Genomic DNA, 13,807 nt, shown 5'->3' on the forward strand with positions numbered 1-13,807 from the left:
AAGTCCACAAACGAAGGGAAAAGGTGAGAGGAGGAGAGTGCATAGAGGCTAGAAGGAATACAATATGGCTGCTATGATCTATGTTACATTGAACTGGGTGAATGGAATATGATTGCCAGTCATCCAACATGCTGTAATAGAAATAAGGCCATGTTCATGAAAAAAAAAATGTCCTCCCTCATAAACGGCACTGACCGCCACTGCTCTGAATATATACAGCAACACCTCCCCCAAAAGCATTCCTGTCTCTTCTATAGATGTTATATCCTTGTATTGCTAATGCTGTATCAACAAATGAATTAACCAAGTAGGTGTCAGAAATGGCGTATATATGAATGTTATCTGACGTTAGCAAGTTCTTGATTTCATGAACCTTATTTCTAAGGCTATGCATATTAATATGGGCTATTTTCAGCCCTTTCCTGAGTAGCTTATTAGAGATAGACATAATATGGAAAAGAGAAAACAAAGCAACATATATATATATATATATATATATATAATACATATATTATATATATATATATATATATACATATATACATACATACATTCAGGTGTCTGTTAATCAGTTGGTGTGTGTAAGTGTATGTGCTGCAGGTTTGAAGCTATCAACCCATAGGCTTTGTGCTCTTATCCCTTCCAGGCTTTTGCAAGAGATGGTGGACAATGAGCCTGTCATAGCAGATGTAAGCAATGTCCCCATGTGCTCTGGCAGTTTTCATGACAGGGATAAGTTATTTCCTCTTCTGGCACACAACTTCCAGATAGTCCTCATTGAGGAAGATATACCTTCCACTCAAGTTTTTGGCTCTTTCTAGAACAGCTACATTGTCCTTGAACCTCAGGAACTTGACCACTAAATCATCCTTGGCCTGTCACCTGCACGGTGTTGGTTTTCCAGTTCTGTGGACGCGCTCCACCTCAATCATCCTGTGTCTCCGAAATCATTTCCCTCACTTTGTCCTCAGACTCCATCCAGGTCTTGGGTAGATTCTGAAATTCCATCCTCAACCATGTTGTTCCGCCTTGATTGTCTCTCGAGAGAATATGATTTCTCCGTCATTGTTATCATGGTTTCACATACAGAACTAATGTCCTCTCTCAAGGACTTACAAATTGCTGTCATCTTGCTGTTCTCCTGTTTGAACTCATCGAGCAGACCCTGGGAGAACTGCAAACTGTTTTCCAGGTCCTGGACCTCTCTGGTCAGGCCGTACATTCCTTTATTTGTTGACTCCACCAGTATTTGGACAAAACACTTGAAGATATTTTCTTGTTGTTGTAACAACTGCTTGCAGAACACTTTTTGTTTGTTTAAAAGATCCTTCACCTGTGATAGAGCGACAATGCTGTCTTCAATGGTACTCCCTCCGGCTTTGGTCTTTGTCATGGTAGCAACATAGGTTACGTTATTACTCCTCGAAGTTTCAGACAGGGTAGGTCACAGGGAAGATTGAAAACAACAACAAAGAGCAGGGATCTAGACAGCCACAACCCCGGGACAATCTGCGGTCCCAGCCACAATGGCTATCCGAGTCACGGGCTGCATTCAAGCCCTCAAGAAAACCCTGCTAACTTGATAGTCAGTTAGCTACAGTAGCAGCGAGAATAGATGCAACGCGAAATAGCTCCTCAGACCTAGCTTTCGTCGGGTCTACCCCATCTGATGTCAATCGCGTTGTGGGATCCAAACTCAAAAGGTAGCTAGCTAGTCACCCATTTACTAAAATAGTCTAAATGTTGCTATTCTTTCTAGGTGTTTGTTTTACTTTCCTTACTTCCTTTTTATTGTTCTGTGAGCTTGTCTGGCCTACCACTTCGCGATCGAGCCGTTGTTGATATTAGACGTTTCCACAGAGAGGGAGGGAGGGAGGGAGGGAGGGAGGGAGGGAGGGAGGGAGGGAGGGAGGGAGGGAGGGGGGGAAAATGCTTGAGAAGTGTGGATATTATAGAGAAATACTCAAAAGGGCTATTCAGATAAGTACCGAAGATCTTGCATCTGGAACATACAGGAGTAGGGATGTCCTAAAATGTACACCGCACGGTTCACTAACATTTACAACTCTTAGCCTTTACATCCATGCTCTAGATAGCTAGTCCATGGCAAGATAACTGCAAGCGTTTGAGGTGAACTAATCATCAACATAAGTGTTTTCATTAAAATCATTGAATATGACATTCTCCCTGTGGAGGAAATGTTTACTGTAGCGGTAAGCCTGATCAGATGTCATAGCAATGATCAGTTGTATAAAACATCATAGGTGTTTGACAGGTGTTTGAGAATGACAGCCCAGGAACAATCCAAACTGTATCTTTGTTCTTCCAGGCACCTTGGTGGCAACGTTGGCAGATTGACAGTGACTGGCTGTGCCCACGGAAGCATCCAAGCACGGCCGTGTGTGTATGTTTGTGTGTGTGTGTGTGTGTGTGTGTGTGTGTGTGTGTGTGTGTGTGTGTGTGTGTGTGTGTGTGTGTTTGTGTGTGTGTTTGTGTGTCGCCGACAGGGCAGATGTGTCAGCTTGGTAGAAAGTTTGTCACATTAAAGATGTATCCATTTAAATCTCTGGGCTCTATTTTTGGCTAGCGCTAAGGAGGCACAAGTGTCAAACACGCGTTAGTTTGCAATTTCGTCATGTAAAAACTGCCGCACTGGCATTTTCATCTCTAACGCCAAGTTGGGCAATTTACCTGTCGAACATCAGCTTGCTTGCTTGAGGGGGAGGGGTGGTAAAAAAAGCAAAAGTGACAATTTCATGCAACGCTAATGGGAAGTTAAGACCCACAATTCATATGCCTGCATACTTCATTTCGCCTTGTCAAGTAGTCTATCCATCCCCATTTTCAAAGAGTGCCCCTCGTCCGATTACCAAAGACATGCTCCCCAAAACTATTCAGTCATCCTATAATGCCCTTCAACTGCATAAAAAATACAAATCTGCCTCGCATATTGGCAATTATAGAATTGACAGGAGTCTAGCATATTGTATAGACGTGCAAATGTTATGCATAAAGACATTTAGGCCTACGTGTGCACACTATGCCATAGAACGAGAGAAGTGATTTATGATATCATGCTTCTGACCCCATGCTATTTAGAAATATTGTTGTTTTAAAAAAGGATTGTTTGTTTTCTGGTTCATATTAAGCCATCCATAGGCTACCCTTACCATAGGCTACTAAGGCTGGTTCAACAGCATTGCATTGTCTTTTTTATCCTGGCCTTTCAAAGTAGCTTATCCATAAAAGGTGTTTATATGGTCTATTCATCAAAGTGCCTTGAATTGAAAATATACTGCACATGCTAAAGCATACACACATATGCCTACCTGCAAACTTCATTTTGCTTCTTCAAGTATGCATCCCCATCTCCAAAGAGCACCTCTCATCTGGTTATCAAAGACACGCTCCTCCAAACATATTTCAAATTATTCAGGCCTATAAATGCAGTATCAACGGTAAGCCTAAGCAATATTTAGTTTATTGAGAACATGCCTCACACATACAATAGAAATATGTTTTTATTTTAGAAAAAGTGCAATGCGTAAAGACATGTAGGCTTGTTGAAGCCAATTACAACAATGTTGACTGCCAACATTTTTACATTTAAGTCATTTAGCAGATACTCTTGTCCAGAACAACTTACAGTAGTGAGTGTATATATTTTCATCCTAGTCCACTGTGGGAATCAAACCCACAACCCTTGCGTTGCAAGCAACATGCTTTATCAACTGAGCCACAAGGGACCATTGAGCCAAAAAATGTTTTACTGTTGCTATTACCGTAATTTCCGGACTATAAGCCGCAACTTTTTTCCCACGCTTTGAACCTCGCGGCTTAAACAATGACGCGGCTAATATATGGATTTTTCCCGCTTTCACATTTTTTTTCTCCAAAAAAACACATTCTGTGATGTACTCAGTTTTTTGCCGGCATGAAGCTTTCATTAGACCAATGAAATTGCCGAATGGGTTAAGGTCAAACAACTTTTTTGTTTACTGTTTAGATTAAATCGAGCGCTCTCAAACTTCCCATCATTCTGATTACGGTAGTCATTTTGTCACCCTCATCATGGCAAAGACACGGAGAAATGCATATGATGCAGCTTTCAAGTTGAAGGCGATTGATCTGGCTGTTGGAAAAGGAAATAGAGCTGCTGCACGGGAGCTTGGTCTTAATGAGTCGATGATAAGACGTTGGAAACAGCAGCGTGAGGAATTGACTCAGTGCAAAAAGACAACTAAAGCTTACTGCTAATTTTTCATTTTTTGTTACAAGCCGTGTTTCGTTAAAGCCTATTTATTTTTGTTACAAGCCGTGTTTCGTTAAAGCCTGAGAAAAGTTAATTTGTTTCAATGTACCGGTAGGCATGTGTGGCTTATTTATGTTCAAAATATATATTTTTTTTTAATTCAGTGGGTGCGGCTTATATTCAGGTGCGCTCAATAGTCCGGAAATTATGGTACTCATTATTGTAGCCTATGCTATTTCATAAACTGTGGTATTAAAACACAATGAACCAGGACCAGAGAAAGAGTAATTTTTTTTCTTCACTTACTTAGCTAACAAATGCAGCTGGCTATAAGTTACTCAAACACCAGGCTCAAACAGAGGGATGCTATGTTAGCTAGCTGGCTAGGAAATGCAGCTGGCTAGTTTAGATATTCAAACACCCGGCTCAAACAGAGGGATGCTAAGTTAGCAAGCTGGCTATGGCTATCCAACACAACACTGAAACTCTTCCAAGTCAAGATAAGCTTTTTGATTTATTAATTTATTTCCAACGGGGCCAGCCGGTGTAACTGCTTACTGACTATACACTGTAACGTTACTGCATGATTGTAGCGGGTTTACTAACACATGAGTTAAATTAGCTATGTTGACTAGGATGTTACTTTAGCTAATATGGGGACAACAATGTATGCTGTGTGTAGCGGTTATGACATGGTTTGGAAAGTATTTTTTGCCTGGTCACATACAGCTGATGCGTTGTTCATTGAAGTCCACAAATGAAGGAAAAAGGTGAGAGGAGGAGAGTGCATAGAGGCTAGAATGAATACAACGTGGCTGCTATGAAAGTGAACTGTGTTTATGTGCGATCAGGGGTGTATTCATTCCACCGATTCTGCTGTAAAACGTTTCTTAAACGGAAGCAAACGAACCCTACATTGTAAACTTTTATTTTAAATTGCCATGCTCTACCAACTGAGCCACAAGGGACCATTGAGCAAAAACATTTGTTTACTGTTGCTATTACTCATTACTATAGCCTATGCTATTTAATAAACTGTAGTATTAATACACAATGGACTAGGACTAGAATATTCCGTGCCCTGAGCCCAAGTGGAGTTGATGACAATGCATAGACTGTGAACCATCTTGAGACAAATGCAGTATTAAGCCATGGAACGTGTTGATTGGCTAGTGAGTGGTCAAGCCCTCATCACACCTACAACTTCTTTATTCATCAAAACCCATGCTTTTCGCGCCCCTGCTAGCTATTGCACTCATAATTCTGGCTGTGAAAATACATAAAATATTTCTGACACACCCCTAGAGCTATAGCGCTACCGCCAGGGTTTAGATTTACCAATGCGTTAGGTTTGTTAAAGGTCGATTCAGCGAAATTATGTTGCCACTAGCGATACCGCAGATATTGAGATGAGCGAGATGCAAGACTTCGCTCTCACACAGTCACACACAGTATCTGATAATGTGCATCGGTTCACTTCAGGCTGTTCACAACATGTTAGCCAGGGCACCAAAACAGCATAGAAGTTGAGCCTAGCGCTTCAACGCTATTAATTTTGTGGAAATGTACCCACTATGCTGTTTACCTTCTGCATCTACGTCATATCGCTGACTCTACCTTCAAAATAGAGACCTTTGTCTCAGGATCTATAAAATAACTTCTCGAATCCCTGAGCCGACTAGGTGAAAAATCTGTCAGTGCCCTTGAGCAAGGCACTTCACCTTAATTGCTCCTGTAAGTCTGCTAAATGACACACAACAAAAATAAATATGACACAGGATAAACTGAGTTGAATGTTTGAATCCACATTTGTGATAGACTTTGACGTTTGAGGCATGTCTTGGATGATTTGTGTTGTGACTTGTCTTGTTATTTGTGTCTTTGCATGTTGGGCAATGTGTAACTGTGTTGGTGTCTTTGGTGTTATTTACATGTGTAGAGTCATGTCGGAGCAATAACATGCCTTCAGTTCTGTCACTTATAATAGTTGTGCAGACAGTCAAAAATAGCTTGGGTTATTGGCAGACACCCCTGTTGTCGTTCACCCCGGGGTGATGATTAAATATTACCAGCACACACCTCCACGCTTGACAGCTCTGTCCCAATAGATGACCAGAGCAGGAGTGTTTTACTTTGTTTCCCCCGCCAAAACATTCATGTAACGACACAAATGGTATCTATCTTGCCGACAGCCAGTCACAAAACAAAGCCAAATACAAAACAAAGCCAAGCTGCATCAGGATCGGAGGAGAATGTTTAGAACTGGGGAACAAGTGAGCTCAGACCCACAGGAAAGTGTTTGACAAGCCTTCATGCGGCCTGTGAGCTGTATTTACATGTACTGGTGCACTGACAAATGACTCACTCATTCGGAAAGTATTCAGACCCCTTGACGTTTTCCAAATGTTAGTACATTACAGCCTTCTTCTAAAATTGCTTAAATCGTTTTTTTCCCCCTCATCAATCTACACACAATACCAAATAATGACATAAAAAAACTTTGGAATCACATTTACATCAGTCTTCAAACCCCTTACTCAGTACTTTATTGAAGCACCTTTGGCAGCGATTACAGCCTCAAGTCCTGGGTATGACACTACAAGCTTGGAACACCTGTATTTGGGGAGTTTCTCACATTCTTCTCTGCAGATCCTCTCAAGATTTGTCAGATTGGATGGGGAGTGTCGCTGCAAAGCTATTTTCAGGTCTCTTCAGAGATGTTTGATCGGGTTCAAATCTGGACTCTGGCTGGGCCACTCAAGGACATTCAGAGACTTGTCAGGAAACCACTTCTGCATTGACTTGGCTGTGTGCTTAGGGTCGTTGTCCTGTTGGAAGGTGAACCTTTGTCCCAGTCTGAGGTCTGGATCTCTCTGTACTTTTCTCTATTCATCTTTCCCTTGATCCTGACTAGTGTCCCAGTCCCTGATGCAGAAAAACATGATCGATTATTTATGACAAAAACAACCTGAAGATTGATTTTTAACATCGTTTGACATGTTTCTACTAATTCTTATGGTACTTTTTAGATTTTTTGTCTGTCTGTTGTGAACGCGCTTTGTTCCATTGGATTACTGAATGAAACGCACTAACAAAACTGAGTTTTTTGGACATAAAGTAGGACATTATCGAACAAAACAAACATTTATTGTGTAACATGGAGTCTTCGGAGTGCAACCATATGAAGATCATCACAGGTAAGTCCTAAATTGTATCGTTATTTCTGACTTTTGTTACTCCCCTTCTTGGCTGCTAACTGTTTGTAATAATTTGTCTGCTGGGCGCTGTTCTCAGATAATCGCATGATTTGCTTTCGCCGTAAAGCTTTTTGCACTTTATTTAACCATCTTACATACAATACCATATTTGTTCATCGAAAATTGTGAATAACTCACTACAGGTTAATGAGAAGGGTGTGCTTGACAGGTTTCACATAACTCTGCAATGTTGGGTTGTATTGGAGATGTTGGGTTGGGTTGTATTGGCTCAGTCTTAAATAATTTTCCACACACAGTTTGTGCCTGTATTTAGTTTTCATGCTAGTGAGGGCCAAGAATCCACTCTCACATAGGTACGTGGTTGCAAAGGTCATCAGTGTCTTAACAGCGCAATTTGCCAAGACAGGATAATCTGAGCGCAGCCCAATCGAGAAATCTGGCTTCCTTGTTCAGATATCGGTAAGTGGACTGGAGGCATGAAACAGATAACGAATCCAGTTGTTTGTGTCATCTGTTTCGGGAAAGTACCTGCGTAATTGCGCACCCAACTCACTCAGGTGCTTCACTATATCCCATTTGACATTGTCCGTAAGCTTGAGTTCATTTGAACACAACAAATCATACAATGATGGAAAGACCTGTCTGTTGCCATTGTTAATGCAGACAGATTAGAGCTCCAACTTCTTAATCATAGCCTCAATTTTGTCCCGCACATTGAATATAGTTGTGGAGAGTCCCTGTAATCCTATAATCAGATCATTCAGGCGAGAAAAAACATCACCCAGATAGGCCAGTCGTGTGAGAAACTCGAGAAACTTATGGTCAGCAAAGAAAACTTAAAGCTTGTCTCTCAATTTAAAAAAGTGTGTCAATACTTTGCCCCTTGATAACCAGCATATGTTAACCAGCATATGTTTTAAAAGTGTTACATGGTCACTGTCCATATCATTGCATAGTGCAGAAACTACACGAAAGTTCATGGGCCTTGGTTTAACAAAGGTAACTATTTTCACTGTAGTGTCCAAAATGTCTTTCAAGCTGTCAGGCATTCCCTTGGCAGCAAGAGCCTCTCGGTGGATGCTGCAGTGTACCCAAGTGGCGTCGGGAGCAACTGCTGGCATGCGCGTTACCACTCCACTATGTCTCCCTGTCAGGGCTTTTGCGCCATCAGTACAGATACCAACATGAGCAGCAGCTACGTTTGGCTCCATATGGACCGTTAGTGGAATTCCTGCAAGAGAGTAGCGGTTAATGTGATTAGATGACTAGGCTACCTGTCTTTGACTTTGTTGTTTTTTCGCTGAACACTAGATGGATTCATTTTATTCTTTGCAGTGAAATGAGTCTACTCAGGCGAGAAAAAAACATCACTCAAATTTATAGCCCCGTTGGAAAATATAAACGGACTGTTTGAAAATGTGAAGAAAAAAACGGCATTGCGCGTTTTGGGAATACCTGCTCTAAATCAACTGAGTTAGGAAGTACACCTGTGTCTTTGCAGTGACTGGGTGTATTGAGACACCATCCAAAGTGTAATTAATAACTTCACCATGCTGAAAGGGGTAAAATATATGTATATTTTTTTTACCCATCTACCAATAGGTGTCCTTTGTGAGGCATTGGAAAACCTTTCTGGTCTTTGTGGTTGAATCTGTGTTTTAAATTCACTGCTCGACTGAGGGACCTACAGATTGTGTGGGGTACAGAGACGAGGTATTCATTCAAAAATCATGTTAAACAATATTATTGTTATTATTATTGCAGTATGGGCATGCAACTTATTGTGACTTGTAAAGCACATTTTTACCCCTGAACTTTAGGCTTGCCATAAAGAGGTGAAATACTTATTGACTCAAGACATTTCAGCTTTACGTTTTTTTTTATTAATTACCATAATTCCACTATTGTGTGTAGGCCAGTGACACAATCTTAATGTAATTAATTTTAAATTCAGGCTGTAACAACACAATGTGGAAAAAGTCAAGGGATGTGAATAATGATGGCTTAGCTGACAACGTCACAAAAACTACGTGCAAATTTCCATGAGGCATAAGTCAGCGTGTTGTGATTCTGGATGGCCAGATTGCTACAAATAATGCAGGGAATGGCTCATTTAAGCTCCTTTCATATTGTTCTAGATACCATGTCTTGTTTTGACTGATTACATGTCAATGCTAATATTGCTAAAATTCACTATTGTCAACAATCTAAGCCAACCCAGTCTGTAACATCCCTGCTAGTGAGCATTTCTCCTTTCGCAAGATAATCCATCCAACTGACAGGTGTGGCATATCTAGAAACTGATTAAACAGCATGATCACTAGACAGGTGCACCTTGTGCTGAGGACAAAAATCTACTAAAATATGCAGTTTTGTCACACAACACAATGCCACAGATTTCTCAAGTTTTGAAGGAGCGTGCAATTGGCATGCTTACTGCAGGAATGTCCACCAGACCATTTGCCAGAGAATTCAATGTTCATTTTTTTTTTTTTACCATAAGCTGCCTCCAACATAATTTTCGAGAATTTGGCATCAAGTTCAACCTGCCTCACAACGGCAGACCATGTGAATGGTGTCGTGTGGGCTAGCGGTTTGCTGATGTCAACATTGTGAACAGAGTGCCCCATGGTGACGGTGGGGTAACGGTATGGGATGGCATAAGCTACCGACAATGAACATTGTCATTTTATCGATGGCAATTTTAATGCACAGAGATACCGTAATGAGATCCTGAGGCCCATTTTCATGTCAATTCATCCGCCACCACAGCCCCATGTCGCAAGGATCTGTACACAATTCATGGAAGTTGAAAATGTCCCAGTTCCTCCATGGCCTGCATACTCACCAGACATGTCACCCATTGAGCATGTTTGGGATGCTTTGGATTGGCATGTACGACAGCGTGTTCCAGTTCCCACCAATATCCAGAAACTTCGCACAGCCATTGAAGATCAGTGGGACAATATTCCACTGATCCCAAACAGCTTGATCAACTCTATGCAAAGGAGAAGTGTCTCACTGCATGAGGCAAATTCTGGTCACACCAGAAGCTGACTGGTTTTCTCATCCACGCCCCTACTTAAAAAAAAAAAGTTATCTGTGACCAATAGATGCATATCTGTATTCCCAGTCGTGAAATCCATAGATTAAGACCTGATGAATTTATTTCAATTGACCGATTTCCTTCCTTTTTCTAACTGTAACTCAGTAAAAAAAAAAAAAAAATGTTGCATGTTGCATTTATATTTTTCTTCAGATATAAGAATGCGTGAGTGCCCACGTGTGTGTGAGCAGGTATCAAAACCACAGGAGACACTGCAGAGAGGAAAAATAGAGCGGAACTGGAGAAAACGGCGAGCACAGAGACTGAAGTCACTCACATCATCGCCAGGGTGGAATTTGGTAAATCGAAGCTGTAATAGCTGGGGCACGGTGTCCGTGAAATTGCTCCCCGTGGGACTTAACGCCTGGTAATGTCACTCACACCATGGGGGCGGTGTCTTAACTCAACAGGAAGGACCTATTTTCTACTGGGGGTCACTCCTCTGAAGAGATGACCCTTCTGTCGCACCCCTTTCTCCCTCCACCTCTCCCCCATTTCTCTCTCTCTCTTCTGTTACCATGGCTACTGTATTCTATGGCAGAGATATAGCGGGACTAGGGATGGGGTGTAGAGGTTCGGAGGACACCAGTGCTCATAACACCCTTGCCTTTCATTTTCTCTCTTATATCTCATTCTAGTTTTCAATTAAAGGAAAGGATAGATAGCGGACAGGTGACATTTCTGTATGGCATACCCTTTGATGTGTAAGTGTCATACTCACTGGGCTGGGGTCAGCGAGCTATTGAAAAAGTCATTGTTATAGGGCTTAGATATAGACAGTTCAAGTCATTACTGACTCAGGTTCGGTGCCAAGGCCATTTGTTTTTTACGATACAGTTTTTATCCTGTGTAGAGTTGATGACCAAGTCAAAGCTTTGAACATAGAGTTGGCCGAAGTTCAGGGGATCAAACTGACAGAATCTGTCGGACGCAGGGTAGATGAATGAGAGCGAGAGGGTGTCCAGGGGATGGAGCGAAGGAAGGGAGAAAAATCCCCAGAGAGGAACCAAACTGCATATTTTCAAGATGCATGAAAGAGAGAAAGAGGGAGGCGGAGGAGGGGGTTCAATGTCTGAGCCTGCAATACTGATCAAAGCCAAAATGAGACCAAGCGAGGGAGGAGAATAGAGGAAGAGAGGGAGAAAGAGAGTGAGAGGGGGACAGAGGGTGAGACATCTGCAAGAGAAGGGGCAGTGATCAAAGGAGAGAGGATAGAGCAAGGGAGGGAGCGGATAAAGAGAGAGAGAACCAAAGGCAGTTGCAGAGATTGCACCTTTCAGATTCCTACCGATTACTGGAAACTTATGCACTGTATACCCATGCTGGTGTTGTGTGTGCCTGTGTGTGTAGCCTCCATTTACTTTCATGATTCCCCCTCCTTTTTCCAAACTTTTCATCCATCCGCTAGGCGAGAAGCATGGAATAAAAGACGTGGGCGAAAATGGCACACTGTGCGCCTCCACGCTTCGCCTTGTTACCCCGATCAAGCTGGTGGTTTCGAGGAATTGTCAACTGATCTTCCACCGCCGTAATGCGTTTTGCTATTTCCTCATCCGAATGGGTTGCCTGGCTAATGAGCAGATGCCAGCCGAGGCCAAATGAGAGAGCAGCAAGAAAGTTTAAATCCATATCGCTCCCTCCGTGGCGGCGGGGGAATACATTTGCATAATGCATGCCTGCTTTCTTACGTTGTTTATGTGTTGGTCTTGGCATGCTGTAGCAAGAGGAGAGTAAAAAGGGGAAATAGGAGAAAATGTCCTGATTTACTGCAAAGTAGAATATACTAATGAGGTATTAATCTACAGTATAACCCTTTCCGTAATGGTATATACTGTTCACTATAGAAGTAGCTGGATTCGGTTCCCTCATATACCATCATTAGGAGGAGGACTGGATTTGAGCAAACATGCTTTGTATCATGTGTGTGCATTTATTTTGCAAATCAACTCTCATATCTACAATAACACTTAACCTGACATGCACTCTAAAAAAATGCTGGGTTAAAAACAACCCAATTTGAGTAAAGATTGAACAACACACATTGGGTTATTTTGACCAAGCCAGTTGTTTCCTTTAAGTTGGTTTGTTGATGTCAGAAGACAGGAGGAGTGGCTTTCAGGTAGTTGGTTTTGGACTCCATTTAGAGTTAATATGTTCTGTTGTATTGTCAACACATGTTAAGGTTGAGCACTGACACTTTTGTAGCTTTAATAAGGCTTAAATAAGAGTATGAGTTCCTTAAGTGCCTATGTATATCACAATGTTGGAATAGTTACTGCTTTGTTATAAAATGTTATGTTATTAATGTGTAATAACCAAACATCAGTTGGGTTTTTAGTCAGTCACTTTCATGCTGGGTTGAAGCAGCAGATTGGTCTTTAATGTAATCCATAGGTAATGGTGAGGAGACGTGGCCTATTGGGGAATGGCTTAGATATAAATGTTGTTGGCCAGCTGTGAGAGTAATTGTCATTAATGTTCATCATGTTATGTTAGTAAATTGAAAATGTATCCCTTTAATAAAAAAAATATATATATCATAAATCCCAACATTGGGATACACAAAGGCACTTGTGTCAGCTTTATTAAGCTACAAAAGTGTCGGTGCTCAATCTTAACATGTGTTTACAGTACAACAGAACAGATTAACCGGAATTAGAGTACCAGTCAGAAATTGGGACACACCTACTCATTCAAGGATTTTTTCTTTTTTTTAAACTTTTTTCTACAATGTAGAATAATAGTGAAGACATCAAAACTATGAAAGGACATATATGGAATCATTTAGTAACCAAAGAAGATACACTAGCCGTCAAAAGATTTAGAACACCTACTCATTCAAGGGCTTTTCATTATTTTTTACTATTTTCTACATTGTATGAAATAACACATATGGAATAACACAACCATGAAATAACACATATTGAATCTTGTAGTAACCAAAAACATGTTAAACAAAATCAAAATATATTTTATATTTGAGATTCTTCAAAGTAGTCACCATTTGCCTTGATGACAGCTTTGCACACTCTTGGCATTCTCTCAAACAGATTCACGAGGAATGCTTTCCAACAATCTTGAAGGAGTTCCCACATATGCTGAGAAATTGTTGGCTGCTTTTCCTTCACTCTGCGGTCCAACTCATCCCAAACCATCTCAATTGGGTTGTCGGGTGATTGTGGAGGCCAGGTCATCTGATACAGCACTCCATCACTCTCCGTCTGGTCAAAT

This window comes from Salmo salar, chromosome 10, assembly GCF_965601325.2.
Source record: "Salmo salar chromosome 10, fSalSal1, whole genome shotgun sequence".
Classification (NCBI taxonomy): Eukaryota; Metazoa; Chordata; class Actinopteri; order Salmoniformes; family Salmonidae; genus Salmo; species Salmo salar.